The sequence below is a fragment of the Choloepus didactylus genome, chromosome 3 (genome assembly GCF_015220235.1).
Source record: "Choloepus didactylus isolate mChoDid1 chromosome 3, mChoDid1.pri, whole genome shotgun sequence".
Classification (NCBI taxonomy): Eukaryota; Metazoa; Chordata; class Mammalia; order Pilosa; family Megalonychidae; genus Choloepus; species Choloepus didactylus.
This window is the reverse complement of record NC_051309.1, coordinates 183,532,673-183,551,407: the sequence shown is the minus strand read 5'-3', so window position 1 is coordinate 183,551,407 and position 18,735 is coordinate 183,532,673. Positions and strand designations below refer to the sequence as shown.

Below are 18,735 nucleotides of genomic sequence, written 5' to 3'. Positions count from 1 at the left end.
GTCTTGTGGGGCCCAATTGGTGTACCAAGCTTGCGTGTGTAGTTGGTGTTGCCTGCCCTGTATGTGGGGCGTGTTTCTGGGCAGTCGGGGAGGGGGGGTGGCCCTAACAATCAAATCTCCCTGATGATCCTAGAGTTTTAAAGCTGCTGCAATAGTCTAATCCTTCAGTTCAGTCCTGCCACAGTTTGTCTCTGCCACTGACCCACAAGTCTTTGGTATTGGCGTATGGCTCCTGAGACTTGCAAGTGGGCCCCTCTTCCAGGCTGTGCACCCCGGGTCCTCTGTTGAGGGATGACTGTGCTATGTCATAGGTGAGTGCCGTCCCCCCAGGGCAGTTCTGGGCTGCTGGGCTGTGTAGGGAGGCTCCCAGTCTGCTCAAATGATGGCTGAATGGGGCTTTGTTAATTCACACTGCTCCACCTTCCCAGCTCTGGGACATTCAGCTGAGGTTGCAGGGAAGGCTAATGTCCACGCCCAGTTTTGTGGTGTGTGCCTGTTATTTGAAGCACTTCCGTCACACTGGGTTGTCTGGGGCAGCTCTGGGCTATGGGGCTGGCGATGGGCAGGAGTGTTTCCTGTCCACCAGGATGGTGGCTGTGAGCGGACACCCCCCTTTTCTTGGGAAGTTGTGTTGTTTAGTGAATTTTCTCAGCCACTGGATTATTGCCTTTTGTCTCAGAGCTCTCTTAGTTCTGCTCTTGACTTGACCTGCCCAAATAGCAATTCTTTGAAGCTTTCTGTATTGGGCTTCTTAGAGTAATTGTTTTAGAAAAAGAAAAAAGGATTTAAAAAAAAAAAAAAAAAAAAAAACCGCCCTCCTCAGAGATCTAATGGGTTATTGAAATGCTAATAGACAAAGCAACCAGGGCCATTAAGGAAAGGTCCACAGGGCAGAGAGATCAGCTTTTCTTCGGGATTTGCATATGCGCCTCAAGGCCTGAGCTCTGCCCTTCCCCTTTCTGTGTTCACCAGAACTCCAAAAATCCTCTGCTTTTATTTTGGAGTTTTTCGAGTTGTTTTTTTTCTATGCCTGTCTCCTCTCTGCTGGGCTGGCTGCTCTCAGAGTCTCTGGTGTCTGGTCTCAGTCTATCTATGGTTGGAGTTTGAATCAGTAGAATGAGTTTCCGATAAGAGCAGCCACTGCAGTTCTCCCTTCTCCTTCCCGGAGCTGACAGCCCCTCCTCCCCCGGGACTGAGCCTGGCAGGGAGGGGCGCGGGTCCCCTGGCCGCAAAAACTTACAGATTTCGCTGATCTCAGCAGTTCCACGTTTTCATGAGTGTTGTATGAAGTATGACCAAAGACAGATTGCTCTGTGGTGTCCAGTCCACGCAGTTCCTGGCTTTTTACCTACTTTCCTGGAGGAGTAACTAAAACTTACAGCTCACCAGTCTGCCATCTTGCCCCGCCCTCCTCTAAACCTGGCCACCTTTTGATCCATGTTTCAGCCAGCCACCCAAACAAACTGTTAACACCCTTTCTAACCCCTCGAGCTACAACATTGAATGCAGAATCTTTGCTTAGTGGGCCCATATCAGTAAATTCAGCCTGATCCAACCTTATATTCCTTCCACCATTATCCCACACTCTCAATATCCATTCCCACACATATTCCCCTGGTTTCTGTCTGTATAAGTTGGAAAACTCATACAGTTCTTTTGGAGTATAGCGTACTTCCTCATGGGTCACACTTTGTACCTCACCCTTTGGGGCTTGTTGGGACTTGAGCCTAGTTATAGGTCTTGAAGCAAAAACTGGTGGTGGGGGTGGGTCATGAAAAGAGTTAGAATTATCTCTCAAGCCATTCACCTCAGGGCACTCTGTTGCATTTTCATCTCTTAAAACAGGATTAGTCTCTCCAGACAAAAGAGTGAGGGCTGCTTCCTCAGGGGAGGTGATTACAAGATTAGCAGGCATTGAAGGGTCAATCTCCTTAGGCGGGAGTTGCGTGGCAGGCTCCTTAGGGTAGACTGGAGGCAGAGAAGCTGTTTCCCCAGGACAGCCCTCTACAGGTAAATCTAACAATGACCCAGCAGAATCCAGGGTTCCAATGTCCTCACTGTCATTATTATCAATCCATATGTCTCCATCCCAAGTTTCTGGGTCCCATTCTTTTCCAATCAATGCCTTTACTTTAACAGCAGACACCCTGAGAGGTTGAGATTTTAGTTTACGCTGTAAATGTGCTACTCGCACAATAAGAGACTACATCTGATTTTCAGAAACCTCCAGTCTGCGGGCACAGGAAATAAGATTTTCTTTCAGGGCACAGATGGAACCCTTTACATCTGTCATACGGCATTCAAGTTTTGAATTTGAAGCCTTTAGCTCATCCCTTTCTCTTACAACTGTATCCAAAGTATCTAAGAGCAGCCAGCCAACATCATTATACTTCTTAATACTGCAAAACTCCGTGAAAGTGTCAAAAACGCTGTCACCCAGAGCCTCGCTTCATACTAGAGCACAATTAGGAGAATCAAATGGTGCTATTTTACGTATTTCCTTTGCCAACTCCTGCCATGGACTTAGTACCCTCTTGATTATTGGAAATAGAGTCATTAGTGCCTCTGAATCTAATCAGAGTAGAAAACAAGTTGTAAAAGCCCATTTTAAGATTCCGTTTCTCAAGAACCACTCTCGGTACCAAGTTGTATTAGTTAGGGTTCTCCTTGGAAACAGAATCAATGAGAGATGTCTCTTATTATCAAATTGTAAAAGTGACTCACGCAACTGCAGGAGCGCACGAGTCCAAATTCTGCAGAGCCGTCAACAAGCTGTCAACTTCAAGGAAGACGTCCGACGAACTCCTCGGGAAACGAACCGACAACTTTGAAGAACTCCTCAGGAAACGAACTGACAACTTTGACGAACTCCTCAGGAAACGAACTGGCAACTTCGACGAGCTCCCCAGGAAAAGCTTCACTGAGCAGCTGAAGAAGAAGAAGTGAAGGTTCTCTAACCGTCCGGCTTATAAGCCTCCAACTGATCACCCGGACCAAATCCAGCCAATTGCATTCTCTCACTGTGGAAGCACGCCCCTTGATGAGTCATCAGTCAGCTGCAGTCAATTGACTGATGATCTGACAAACCAACCAGCCTCAAATAGCCTCACAGGAATCATCAGGCCAGTGCCCGCTTGACCAGACAGCTAGGCCACCTAGCCAAGTTGACACATGAACCCAACCATCACACTGATGCTTCCAGGCTAGGGGAGTTTCTACAGAGTAGGTAGTTTGTCGTATGCTGTCTCATCTGCTGGCTTTTGGCTACCTGCACTTTTTCATTATTCGTCTTTCCCTTTCAGACTTGAGTTCCCTGCTCTGGACACCTCATAATCTGAAATTTTCAGTGAGACTGATTTGACTCATGATTAGGAAGACAGCAGTATATTTCCTTGAACTAAAATGACATTAAGGTTTAGGTTATACAGATAGGTTTAACCTTTAAGTGAGTGTATATACAGTTTAAAATAAGAAATAAAACCTTTTTAACTATCTGTCCCTTCCCCCCAGCCCATATCAAACTGATGGAATATGTGGAGAAAGATCTTGAAATAGGTAAAATAAGCCTTCACTACTCCACTCAAGGTGAATTTTTCGCTTACTCCCACTGACCAGGTAAAATGTGTAATTTAATACTTGCATCCTATTTTGAAAAGCAGTTGCCAGCTGTTATTTATGTCCGGAGGTTCAAGGACTTCAATGAATTGTTGTCTAGAAGACTCATCTATAGTAGTTATCTGATTCATTATGAGCCCTTAATCCAGCCTGTGTTTAGCACTTTTACAAATGATATACAGTGAAATCCAAAATAATAAAATTTTTGCATGGATAGTTTTGTGTGTGTGTTTGTACTCCTTTTCATACTTACATTTATAGTCAGTTTATAAGAGAATTTAATTTATATGCTTTTGTTACCCAGAATAAAGGAAGCAGAGTGTTCTGGATATTCAAGAGCTATGCCTTATATTGCTGAGCCATTTTTTTCTAAATTTTCTAATGGAAATACATGTATATTGGGAAATCACACCACTGCCTTAACTTGACAAGCATACTAAACTTAAATAAAGTATTTAATAATTTTTGTTTCTTTTATATTGATTTAGTCTTTCAACTACATTATAAGCTCCAAACTGTGTTTTCATTCATTTAGGTAATTAAGTCATTCAACAATTAAGTCTATTAAATATCTTATACTTCTTTTGATAACCCCACAGCACCTACTCAGCTCTGAGTACATTGAATATACTCAGCAAACATACTGATATATATATCAGGACCATCAGTCATTACATTGTGCTGCAGTTTGTGAAGATCAATGAGATAAACCTATTTTGACTCTCAGTACCTACCTTAGTATTGTTTTCCTTGATCAAATCTCTGTTATTCACCTCCCTGTTTTGATCATCTTTCTCTGTGGCTTTGTTGCTAAACCAGTTACCTATTTCTCAGGTAATGTATATTCAATTTGAGTAATTACCAACAATTTAATTTGGAATTATTTGGCTAATAATCCAAATGAGAATGGTATCAGTATCACCTGGTGGAAAAAAAATTTTTTTTCTAGAAGACACATGTTGGGACCCTCACCTCCTTTTGAAATAAAAAAAATAGATATATTTTAAATTAGAGAAGTTGTAGGTTTACAAAAAAATCATGTAAAAATACAGCATTACCATATATCTCCCTATTGTTAACACTTGGCATTAGTGTGGTACCTTTGTTTCAACTGATGAATAAATATTAAAATTGTACTATTAACTATAGTCCATAGTTTACTTGAGGGTATAGTTTATTCCCATATACCACTCTATTATTAATACCTTGCATTAGTGTGTTACATTTGTTATAATTCATCAAAGAACATTTTTATAATTATATAATTAACTATAGTTCATCATTTATAATAGGGTTCCCTGTGTTATACAGTTGTATGTTTTATCTTTTAATTTTCATTCTAGTGACATATATATGACCGAAGTTTCCCCTTTAATCCACATTCACATAAATGATTCATTGCTCTGAGTTACACTCACAATATTGTGCTACCATCACCACCATCCCTTTCCAAAACTTTATAATCAACCTAAATAGAAATTCTGGACAAATTAAGCATTAGCTCCCCTTTCCCTACCCCCAACCAAGTCCCTGATGACCTATGTTCTAGAATCTTTTTGAGTTTGCTTATTCTAATTATTTCATTTCAGTGAGATCACGTAATATTTGTTCTCTTGTATCTGGCTTATTTAACTCAGCATAATGTCTTTAAGGTTCATCAATGTTGTCACAAGTATGAAGACTTCATTCCTTTTTATGACTGAATAATATTATGTTGAATGTATATACCACATTTTGTTTATCCATTCATTGGTTGATGGACACTTGGGTTGCTTCCGTCTTTTGGCAATTGTGAATAATACTGCTGTGAACATTAGTGTGCAGAGATCTGTTTTGAGTCCCTGCTTTCAATTCTTTTGGGTATATACCTAGTAGAGGGGTTGCTGGGTTATATGGTAATTCTATACTTAGGTTTCTGAGGAACTGCCAAACTGTCTTCCACAGCAGTTGCACAATTTTATATTCTCACAGCAATGAATGAGTATTCTTATTTCTCTACAACCTCTCCATTTGTATATCCTTTTTGGAGAAATGTCTATTCACGTCTTTGCCCATTTTTAAATTGGGTTGTTTGCCTTTTTATTGTTGGGTTGTAAGCTTTCTTTATATATTCTGGATATTAACTCCTTATCAGATATGTGGTTCCCAAATATTTTCTCCCACTGAGTAGCTTATCTTTTCACATTTGTGACAAAGTCCTTTGATGCATAAACGTTTTTAATTTTGAGGAGGTCCCATTTATCTATTTTTTCTTTCATTGCTTGTGCTTTGGGTGTAAAGTCTAAGAAACCATTGCCTAACACAAGATCATGCCTTCTAGGAGTTTGAGAGTCCTGGCTCTAATATTTAGATATTTGATCCATTTTGAGTTAATTTTTGTACATGGTGTGAGTTAGGAGTCCTCTTTCATTCTTTTATATATTGTAATGGTTTGGATGTGTTATGTCCCCCAAAACACCATTATCTTTGATGCAATTTTGTGTGGGCAGACATATTAGTGTTGATTAGATTTTAGAATCCTTTGGGTGTTTCCATGGAGATGTGATTCAATCAACTGTAGACAAGACCTTTGGTTGGATAATTTCCATGAAGGTGTTGTCCCACCCATTCAGGGTGGGTCTGAATTAAATTGTTAGAGCACTATATAAGCTCAGACAGAAGGAGCAAGCTTGCTACAGCCGAGAGGGACACTTTGAAGAAAGCATAGGAGCTGCAAATACAGTTTGAAGATACAGTTTGAGATATAGTTTGAAGACGGCTGTTGAAAGCAGACTCCTGCTCTGGAGAAGCTAAGAGAGGACAAACACTCCAAGAGCAACTTAGGGTGATATTTTGAAGAGGAGCTGTGGCCTAGAGAGGAACATCCTAGGAAAAAGCCATTTTGAAACCAGAACTCTGGAGCAGATGCCAGCCACATGCCTTCCCAGCTAACAGAGGTTTTCCAGATGCCATTGGGCCATCCTCCAGTGAAGGTACCTGATTGTTGATGTGTTACCTTGGACACTTTATGGCCTTAAGACTATAACTCTGTAAGCAAATAAACCCCCTTTATAAAAGCCAGTCCATTTCTGGTGTTTTGCATCCTGGCAGCATTAGCAAACTAGAACATATATGGATATCCAGTTCTCCAAGCTTTTGTTGAAGAGACTGTTCTGTCCCAATTGAGTGGACTTGGCAGCCTTGTCAAAAATCTTTTGGCTGTAGGTCTGAGGGTCTATTTCTGAACTCTCAATCTGATTCCATTGTTTGATACATCTGTCTTTCTGCTAGTAACATGCTGTTTTGACCACTGTAGCTTTGTAATATGCTTTAACATCAGGAAATGTGAGTCCCCCAACTTTGTACTTCTTTTTCAAGGTGATTTTGGCTATTCGGGACCCCTTATCCTTCCAAATAAATTGGATAATTAGCTTTTCCGTTTCTGCAAAGTAGGCTTTTAGAATTTTGATTGTGATTGAGTTAAATCTGTAAATCATTTTGGGTAGAATTGACATCTTTCCAATATTTAGTCTTCTAATCCATGAGCTCCACATGAAATGTCCTTCCACTTATTTAGATCTTCTTTGATTTCTTTCAGCAAAGTTTTGTAGTTTTCTGTGGTTAAATTTATTACTAGATATTTGATTCTTTTAGTTGCTGTGGTAAATGGAATTTTTTTATTGATTTCCTCCTCAGCTTGCTGAATACTAATGTACAGAAACACTATTTTTGCATAGACTTGTTCATAGTATCAACTTATAGTCCTTTTTAATTCAGTGGGTTCAGTAGTAATGTCCCCCTTTCATTTCTGATTTTTGTTATTTGTATCCTTTTTTTCTTTGTCAGTTCAGCTAAAGGTTTGTCAGTTTTGTACCCTACCACTTTCCTGAACTCATTTATTAGCTCTAGTAGCTTTCAAGTACAAAAAAAAACAAAAAAACAAAAACAAAAACAGAACTATTAGATTTTTCAGGACTTTCTGTACATAGGATCATGTCTTTTGCAAGTAGTGAAAGTTTTACTTTTTCCTTTCCAATTTTGTTGCCTTTCATTTCTTTTTCCTTCCTTCCTTCCTTCCTTCCAACTTCCAACTTCCAACTTCCAACTTCCACTTCAGTGTTGAAGGTGTGGAATAACAGTGGTGACAATGGGCATCCTTGTCATGTTCCTGACCTCAGAGGGAAAGCTTTCAGTGTTTCACCATTAAACAAGATGTTAGCTGTGGGTTTTTCATATTTACCCTTTATCATGTTGAGGAAGTGTTCTTCTATTCCTGTTTTTCTGTGTTTTTATCAAGAAAGGGTGCTGTATTTTGTGAAATGCCTTTTCTGCACCAATTGAGATCATATGGGTTTCCCCCTTTGTTCTGTTGATGTTACATATTATATTAATTGATTTTCTTATGTTGAACCACCTTGCATACCTGAGCTAAAACTTAATTGCGTTGCATAATTTGTTTGACATGCAGTTGGATTCAGTTTGCAATTATTTTGTTGAGGATTTTTGCATCTATATTCATAAGAGAAATTGGTCTGTAATTTTCTTCTCTTTCTTTATTTGGCTTTGGTATTAGGGTGATGTTGGATTCATAGAATGAATGAGATAGTGTTCCTTCCTGTTCAGTTTTTTTGGAAGATTTTGAGCAGGATTGGTATTAATTCTTCTTGGAATGTTTGGTAGAATTCCCTGTGAAACTGTCTGGACCTGGGCTTCTCTTTGTTGGGAGGTTTTTTGTTTATTGATTCAATCTTGTTATTAGTAATTGGTTTATTGAGATTTTCTATTTCTTTGTTAGTCAATGTAGGTAGTTTGTGTGTTTCTAAGAATTTTTTCATTTCATCTAGGTTATCTAATTTATTGACATAGACTTGTTCATACTATTGACTTATAGTCCTTTTTAATTCAGTGGGTTCAGTAGTAATGTCCCCCTTTCATTTCTGATTTTTGTTATTTGTATCCTTTTTTTCTTTGTCAGTTCAACTAAAGGTTTTTTTGATCTTTTGTTGATCTTTTCAAAGAGCCAACTTTTGGTTTTGTTGATTCTCTCTATTGTTTTTTGTTTTCTATTACAATTGTCTCCACTCTAATCTTTGTTATTGCCTTCTTTCTGGTTGCTTTGGGTTTAGTTTGCTCTTCTTTTTCTAATTCTTTCAGTTTTGAGGTGAAGTCTCTGATTCGAAGTCTTCTTTTTTGTAAGCTTTTTGAGCTATAAATTTCTCTCTTAACACTGCCTTTGCTGCATCCCATAAGTTTTGGTGTGATGTATTTTCATTTTCATTCACCTCAAGAGAATTCCTAATTTTGCTTCTGATTTTATCTTTAACCCATTGGTTGTTTAAGATTATGTTGTTTAATTTCCACATGTGTGAATTTTCCCTTTCTCCCTTTGTTATTGATTTCTAGCTTCATTTCACTGTTGTCAGAAAATATATGTTGTATGATCTCAATATTTTCGAATGTTTTGAGGCTTATTTTGTGACCCAACATATGGTCTGTCCTTGAGAATGATGATGCATGTGCACTTGAGAAGAATGTGTATTCTGTTTTCATTGGGTGCTGAGTTCTATATATATATCTGTTAGGTCTAGTTGGTTTATTGTATCATTCAAGTCCTGTACTTCCTTGCTGATCTTCTGACTAGATGTTCTAGCCATTATTCAGTGAGGTGTGTTAAAGTCCCCCACTATTAATGTAGAACTGTCAGTTTCTCCCTTCAGATCTGTCAGTATTTGCTTCATATATTTGGGGGCTCTCTTGTTAGTTGCATATATATTTATAATTGTTACATTTTCCTGGTGAATTTTTCCCTTTACCAGTAAGTAATGACCATCTTTATCCCTTGTAACTGTTTTTGACCTGAAGTCTATTGTATCCGATATTAGCATAGCTACCCCAGCTCTCTTTTGGTTAATGCTTGCATGTTATATATTTTTTCCATCCTTTTACTGTCAACCTACTTGTATCTTTGACTTTAAGTTGTGTCTCTTGCAGACAGCATATAGTTGGGTCATGCTTTTTTATCCATTCTGCCAATCTCTGCCTTTTGACTGAACAATTTAATCCATTTACATTTGAAGTTACTATTGATAATACAGGTCTTTCTTCTGCCATTTTGCTATTTAGTCTTTGTAAGTTTTTCACCTTTTTTGTCCCTCACTTCTGTTGAAGACTACTTTTATATTTATTTGCTTTCTTATGTTGTGCCATATTGAGTGCCTTCTCATTTCTATCTGGATATATTTTTCATCTGTTTTCCTTGTGGTTACCATAGGGTTAAAATGTAACATCCTAAATATGTAACAATTATATTTTGTTTGATATCAACTTAATTTTAATTGTATGCACATATATTTTTCCAATACCCCTCCTTCCCCCACCATTTTTTTTTACTTGTTACCACTTATATCTTAGTACATAGTGTGTTCAAAAACCTAAATTTATCATTACTTTTTAAGCATTTGCATTTTCGCATGCATAGGAAGTAGGAAGTGGAGTTACATGCCATATGCTACAATACAGTAATACTGGCATTTATAATTACCCAAATGGTTACCTTTAACACAGTGTTCTTTATTTCTTTATGCTGTTTTGAACTACTGTCTAGCATCCTTTTCAGTCTGAAGAACTCCCTTTATCATTGCTTATAGGTCAAGTCTAGTGGTGATGTACTCCCTCAGCTTTTGTTTGAGAATGTCCTAGTATCCCCCTCATTTTGGAAAGAGATTAACTGGATTTAAATTCTTGGCTAGCAGTTGTTTTCCTTTAGCATGTTTAGTATTTCAACCTACTGCCTTCTTGCCTGCATGGTTTCTGATGAGAAATTGGCAGTCAATCTTATTGGGATTCCCTTGTATGTAACACATTGCTTTTCCCTTGCAGCTTTCAGAACTCTCTCCTTGTCTTTTGCATTTGATTGTATAATCAATATATGATGGGCTGTACTTGTCTCCATGTTTATTCTGTTTGATGTTCTCTGACTTCTTGGATGTGCATATTCATGTATTTTGCTAAGTTTGGGAGGTTCTCTGTCATTATTGCTTTGACTGTTCTTTCTGTTCCTTTCTGTCTTTATTTTCTGTCTGGGACTCCCATAGCATGTTTTCTGGTGCACTTGATGGTATCCCATAGCTGTCTTAGGCTATTTTTGCTTTTAATATTTATTTTTTTCTCTCTGCTCTGTAGTCTGAATCATTTCAAGTGTCTTGTCTTCAAGTTCACTGATTCTTCTGCCAGCTCCATTTTGCTCTTGTAACCGTCCTGGGAATTTTTCATTTCAGTTATTGTGGTCTTCAACTCCAGTAGTTCTGTTTGGTTCCTTTTTTAAAATTTCTATCTCATTCATTGTTTTCCTGATATCTGATAGTTCTTCCTCTGAACTTCCCTTCAACTCCTTAAGCATTTTCAAGATCAATTTTTAAAAGTTTTGTTCAGCATGTCTGTATTCTTTTCTTCTTCATTGGTGTTTTTTTGTATTTTTATCTGCTTCCTTTGGATGGGCCATCATTTCCTGTTTCTTTGTTTATCTTATACTCTTTTGTTGCACACTGTACATTTTACTATTTTAAAATGTTAACTCTGGAATTTACTCCCTGGGATGTCTGTTCTCTGGTTTTGTACCCAGTTGGTAATAAGACAGATTTTCTTGAGCTTTAGCCCTCCTATCAGGAAGTTCTGCCCAAGGCAAATGCACTGTGCAGGATTTTCCGTGACTTATGGCCCTCTGCCTTGTTCTCAGCTTTTGCTTGTTAGTTTTTTGGAGTTTCCCTCTTTACAGGAGTTTGTTTGTCCCTTTGTTTCCCAGAGGACAAACCTCCCTCTCCTGGGTATCTGAAGCCAGTAGGCCTTTGTCCCAGACTGTCCACCTCTATAGTTTTTTATACTTCTTTCATCATCTGGAGCTCCTTTTGCCTGGAGGGCAAATTCTTGGAGGAGGGTCACCCTGGGGAGGACTTTCCCAATTTAGTCTTTCCTAGCCAAAACAGAGCCAGGGACCCATGAAGGGTCACAGATTGGCTCCAAAGTGTCCTGTGGAGGGGGTCAGGAAGGGGCCAAAAACCTCTCCAATGGCTCCCTAAAGCTGAACTTTCTTTGCCTTCCCAGCAAATATAGCCCTTAAGCCAGCTTTTTTTCTAAAGCCCTGAGGAAGCCCTGCATTTAAAAATCTCTACCATCTCCACCCCTTTTGAGGGTTGGTTGAAACAATGGTTGTCACTGCCTGTGTCTGGGGCAGATTGAAACAGTAGTTGCCCTCAGAGCCAGGACCCAGTGATCCAAATTCACTAATCAAAAGCAGTGGTCACTGATGGGCCGTACACACCCTGTTCTTGGGGAAGAGAATTTTTATGTCCCTTTCAGTTGGCAGCAGCTAGCCAGGGGTTAGACCCCTCGGTGGCCTGCTGTGAGAGTTGGGAATGGGAACTAGTAGCCACTGGGTGGAAAAAGCAATTTTTCAGTTCTTTCCTGTAATTAATCAGCGTCTTCTTCCCACTCTTCTTTGGATGCTTTACAGTGCTCTTCTGGCTTCTAGAGTTTCAAATAGTTGTTTCTGATAGTTCCTTCCTGTTTAGTAGTTGTTTTGGTGGAAGCATTGAGTGCTGGATCTCCCTGCTCTACCATCTTTCCTGGCAGTCCTTCCAGCACCTGCTTTGCTTTCATGCACAGAAAACTGGAAGTTCCTCAGATTTTGTATTTCCCCAGGGGGCAGCTAATGATTGTGTATGGAGAATTTTAATACTCTAGCTCCCTTGTCCTCTGATGGGACAGCTCTGAGGTGTGACCTACACTATACCCAGAGTTCCCTTGTAGGATTCAATCAAATTTACCTTCTATAGGATGTTGCTTAATATTACACCTTTACGTGGGTTCCTTTCTTTCCCAGTCCCACTTCCCCATTTTTTTTGCTGTTTTTTTTGTTAGTTTGTTTGTATGTTTGTTTTTTTGTGTGTGTGGGCATATTTCTTAAATAAATCACTTCTACTGGAATTTTTGGCTCAGAAATTGTTTATGGGGAACCTGGTCTAACACAGTTGAGATCAGGAATGCTTCTGGAAAGCAGATTCTAAGGGTGGGGTTCTGGAATTGTGTCATTCACTGGGTAGATGACAACAGGGACTTCACTGTTAGTGGAAAGTGGAGTGATGATAATCCCAGCTTGCTATAGCACTATGTTGCTGAAACTTCACCAGTGGTGGATTAAAATGGCATATAGGTGGAAGGAGATGCACTGTCATAGCTCAAACTTTCATGACATTTGGGGAAAATGATGATTATTGGAGTTCTAGTTTCTTGTTGCTAAGTGCCACAGATGTGCTAAAAAAAAAAAAAAAAAAAGTAAATGACAAACTTAGGACAGCCAATTATTACCAGCTCAGGACATAGTCAGTGGACAGTATTTTTTAAAAAAACCTCATCTTTTTTTAGTTATACAGCAGACTATGTTGAAGATAGTCAGGTCTTGACAGTGAGAGTACAAGTGCTACAAATAAAGTTGAATTCTTGGTCTTGTCAAGTCTCAAATGCTAAAGTGCCCTGATAGGGAAATCAGTTAGACTTGAGACCTGGGGTGGGATATTTGAGCAAGAATTGGCCTACCTCAAGATCTTTCTCTACCTTCCCTCCTGGCTGTAAGACAAAACACTATGATCAAGTCTCACCATAATCTAATGGGGAAGTAATGATCCTTCTAATGAAGGAGAGGGATTAACTGAAGAAGCTATAGGATCTGGGACATACGAACAGGCAGGAACTAGGGGAACATGGCCTAGAAAAGCAGCTTGACGATGCTGAATGGGAGGGGAGGAGTAGAGGAATGGGATATAAAGCTGAATTAAAGGGGAGTTTGTTGATTTGGGGCACTCTCCTGTAACTCAGCAATAAGGGCACCTGGAACCAGTCCTAATATGCTGCTGGGATGCCTCCTAGAAGTTTGGGAAAAATGAAGGCCCACATTAAATGAGGTAGAGATGCCAGAACTGCCTTGGCAGAGTGTTGACAAAGGGATCAAAAGGCTCAGGGAGACAGGCATGTTAGAATACATCTATGCATGGATCTATTATATTAGACCCGAGAACCTTCCAAATGACTATGTTCCTTGGGATGGAATGAAGGACACTTCATAAGACAATAAATGAAAGCATTTTTATTGTGAGAAGAGCACTGACATCACTTAGAAGTTGGGTGTTGACTGTCTTCTAAAGATTAAAGTTGATGGTAGGAGATGCTTTTGTGGAAATGAGTTCCCAAGTATCAGTGGGGATGATATAATTCTGGCCATTTGCTTAACTATCTGCATCAGGTTGGATAGAATGACCACAATGGGCAGCAAGGCTAGAAAGGCAACCAGTGGACCCCTGACTGGAAGAGATCTATGGTGAAGGCTAATAGACTTTGGTTTTCCCAAAGGTAGATTAGATGGGGGCAGCCAGCAAGGATTTTCCTTAATATATATAATCAAACAAGGTCAGGAGTAGATGATCAGGAGAGTATGAGCTGGCTGCAGGCTCCACAAGTTTATTAGTTTTCTTTTGCTGCCCTAACAAATCACTACAAATTTAGCAGCTTAAAACATCCACTTATTATCTTATAGTTCCAGAGGTCTGAAGTCTGGGTACTGCATGGCTCAGTTAGATCCTCTGCTTAGAGTTTCACAAGGCCAACCTCAAGATATAAACAAACCTGCATTCCTTTGTGGAGGCTCTGGAGATTAATCTATTTCCAAGCTCATTCAGGTTGTTGACTAAACTCAGTGAATTGTGGTTCTAGAACTGAGGTCCCCTTTTCCTTGCTGTCTTTGCTTTTGGAGGCTGTCTGCATTCCTCAAGTTTCCATGTCCTCCCCTCCCCACTTCCATCAACAGCAGGTCCAGTCCTTCTCATGCTTTGAATCTTTCTGACTTCCCCTTTCTGCTGCTTTTCTCTGATTCCAGCCAGAAAAAGTTCTCTGCATTCATGTGACTGGTTTGGATCCACTCAAATAATTCAGGATAATTTCCCTATTTTAAAGTCCATAATCTTAATTGTATCTGCAATGTCGCTTTAGCTATATAAAGTTCACTAGATCCAGGGATTGGGGAGAGGCCATCTTTCGGTGGCTATTCTGTCTACCACAATGGAAAATCACTCAGTTCCCAGATCTGAAGTACTTCTCAGACCCACAGCCTGTCAATTGAAGGAAAGGCTGTGTTTTAGTTTCATAGGCTGTGTTCCGGTTTGCTAAGGCTGCCGTTATGCAAATACTAGAAATGGATTGGCTTTTATAAAGAGGGTTTATTTGGCTACAAATTTACAGTTCTATGGCCATAAAAGTGTCCAAATTAACGCACCAACAAGAGGATACTTCACTGAAGAAAGGTGATGGCATCTGGAACACCTCTGTCAGCTTGGAAGGCACATGGCTAGTTTCTGCTGGTCCTGGATTGTGTTTCAGCTCCTCTCTTAGCTCATGTATGTTCTTAGCTTAGCATCTCCAAACGTCCTGTCTGCAACTCTAAGCATCTCTGAGCATCTCTGCCAGCTCCCAAGTGTCTCTCCAAAAGTCTCTCTCAGCTGCTCTGAGCTCCTTCTGTCTGTGAGCAATCTTATAGCCCTCCAGTGATTTAATTACTACCCACCCTCAATGGGTGGGGTCTACATCTCCTTGGAAATAATCAAACGTTTCCACCCTAATCAACAGACTAATAAATCTGCCACCACAAGACTGCATTAAAAAACATGGCTTTTTATGGGGGACATAATATATCCAAACCAGCACAGGCTGCTAAAAGCAAATACCATGAAATGGTTTGGCTTAAACACTGGGAATTAATTCACTCATGGTTTGAAGGCCAGGAATATGTTCAAATCAAGTCATCGTCAAGGCAATGCTTTCTTCCTGAAAGCATTTCTCCCAGTGGTCCTTGGCTACTCTGTCACGTGGTAAAGCACAAGATAGCATCTGCTAGTCTCTCCCATCTCTTCTAGGTTTCTTTGATTTCAGCTTCTTGCTTCTGTGGCTTTTTTCTTCCTCATATCTAAATTCATTCCATTTATAAGACTTCAGTAATGAAATTAAGACCCATTCTGATTGAGGTGGGTCACACCTTAACTGAAATAGCTTACTTCATCGTGGCTGAAGTAGCCTACCTCACCTTAACTGAAGGTCCTACTTACAATGGGTTTACACCCACAAGAATGGATCAGAGTTAAGAAAATGTTTTTCTGGGGGTACGGATAGCTTCAAACCACCACAGGCTGTTTCCCTAAGGTAGAACCCTGCAATAATAACATTAGAGCAGATGTATACAGAGCAATTCCCTGTTCTTTCTCAAAAGAATCTAAGTCTCTTTGCCCAAGAAACAGTACAATGGGGAAAGGGATTTAACCAGAGCTTTTAATAATTATTTGGAACAGAATCAAGCTAATACTGCTACCAGGGGACATGAAACATGATAATAGCCCCCATGTGAGAATGGCAACATATTGCAGGTCAGGTGATAAGGAGAATCTTGACCCAAGTGTGTTTCACAGTTGGGCCCACTGTTTCTCTAGACCTACTCAATGATTATTTTTACAGTTCTTAAATGCATAATCAGAGCAGATATATTTAGTAACTGGCAGAACCGCCACATTGATTCTGTGATTTTGGGAGTGAGAGCCATCATGGTAAGAAAGGATAAGTGGAAACTGCTCAAATTTTCCCTTATACCCAAGATGGTGGATCAAAGCAATATTCTTTCCTGGTAGAGATTAGTGCCATTCTCAATGACTTAATGATCAAGGGGTGGTGATTCCCATTATATCCCCTGCAAAGCAAAATACCTTGTGTTGTTGTAGTTTAGTCTTTATCTGACCCTCCGGTATCTCCTTTATTTCTCATTGCCTGGCTAGTGTCGCACCATGCCATAAGAAAATTGATTGATTTTGACCAAACTGAACTGTATGGGTAATGGTTAGATTACATCAGTGTTGGCAAGGTTTTCAATATTTAAGGCTATTGATTTACTGGAAAAACAAAAGCAGTTAATATTTAAAAAAAACTCCACACATTAATACTAATGAGGATTTTTCTGAAGAGTGAAATAAAATGTTCAAATTACCTACTTCAAAAATCATGATTAAGTCTGGCGCCTGGGTGTCATAAGGAGCCTACAGGGGAACTGTTGTTAAGGGGGCGTTCCCTTCACCTTCTCTGCAGCAGCCGTGGCAAAGGCAGAGTCGCGGAAAAATCGCAGACGGGGGCGCTCCACAAGACCCCAGCGAGGGACCTGACAGCGGGCACGCGGGGCAGAAGCTGGGCCCGCAAGAATGTTGCTCCATATATTGGTGTCCATTTTCTTATCTGCAGCTTTTGTTATGTTTTTGGTATATAAAAATTTTCCAGCTCAGTGAAGAAGAAAGGGTGAATATGAAGGTTCGCAGAGATATAGATGATGCCAAAGCTCTAGGAAAAATTTTATCCAAATACAAGGACACCTTTTATGTACAAGTACTTGTAGCTTATTTTGCTACATAAATTTTCTTGCAAACATTTGCTATTCCAGGCTCTATATTTCTCAGTAAACTCTCAGGGTTTCTTTATCCCTTTCTGCTAGCCTTATTTCTTGTTTGTGTTCTGGCCTCGGTGCCTCATTCTGCTATATGCTTTCCTCTTTAGTTGGGGGACCTCTTGCATACGAATACCTAACAGAGAAAGCAGTGAAATGGTCACAGCAGGTTGAACATCACAGAGAATATCTCATTAACTACATTATATTTTTGAGAATAACACTATTTCTGCCTAATTGGTTTATTAATATTACATCTCCTGTGATAAATGTGCCATTGAAAGTTTTTTTTTTTTTTAATTGGCACTTTTCTAGGTGTTGCACCTCCTTCTTTTGTAGCAATTAAACAAGAACAATACTGTACCAGCTTACAACAGCGGGAGAAGCTGTTTCCTGGAACTCAGTATTCTGATAATTTTGGCTGTTCTTTCCATTCTGCTAGCCATCTTCCCAAAAAAACTAAAGCAGAAATTTGAGTAAAAAAATCATCTGGGTTTTAGTTTTCCTATCATCATCATCATCATCATCATCATCATCATCATCTCAGGATTAGCAGGTGCTTCCACTTATGTTTTAAATCACCTATTAGTAATGAAAACTAGGAATTTGTAAAATAAAATTTCCTATAAGACAGTTAAAATAATGCATTTAATTGGCAAGGGAGAGAAGAAAGTAAAAATGGAAATTGATGTACTATGTGAAGTGCTGTCAGTAGTAATGATAAACATCTAAATTACTATACAAAATATAGTTACAGGCCATTAACAGTAGCATAGTAGCAAATTCTTGAGCCAACTGATTTATTCATCTTAATTTATTTCATGAACTGGCCATACATACTTACCCATGATTTGATAATTTAATGATATTTTTCTCTCTTAGCTCTCACTAATAACTAAAATAGACATACAAAAACAAAGATACTAGATTTTTAAAAATATTCTTGCAGTTCTGGCAAAAATCCACCTTCTTTCAGAGCATAAATTTGAAAACTAAAGCTCAAAAGAGATTTACATATTTCATCCTCTTTCTACCTTTTAGGTGATAGATTTGTTTAGAGCTTGTAGACCACTGAATATGGAAGGGATATCAAGTTATTTCTATTTTGTGTATTTTTTTGTTTTTTTTTTCTGTTCTATATTTTTATCATGGATTAGTCTGAAATTAACTTTCACAATTTTTCCACTGTCCATATACATAATGAGGATTATATGATAACTGTATCATATTTGGTGTTGATAATTTATATTCAGATAATATTTTGTTACACAATACTCCCTTAATATCTCAAAAGGGGATCCAAAAGCACTTCCATGTATGCAAGCTTTGATGTTAGGTTAATTGTATCACTTTATATTTTGAAACAGGCACACAGAGGTAATATAACTCTTAAGTGCTTAAATATAGCAGTTGTTTGGTCCAATGATTGTAAAATTGACCTCTTTCATTTATTAGTCTCCTCATTAAGGTATGTATTATAAAATTATTTTTAAGCATGATACATGCATAATGATGTCATGTTTTGTTTCTGTTGCTAGCCTTTTTTGTTTGGGGTTGCTTTTGATTAATCCAGTTTCCATGTTCAGTATTTTTACTTTCTCTAATTCACAAAGTAAATTAAG

General features: G+C 38.9%; 1 pseudogene; it reads left to right on the top strand.

Annotated features, from left to right (window-relative positions):
• The first annotated feature begins 16,280 nt into the window (after positions 1 to 16,280).
• LOC119530584 lies at positions 16,281 to 17,082 on the top strand (annotated as a pseudogene).
• Positions 17,083 to 18,735: the final 1,653 nt, after the last annotated feature.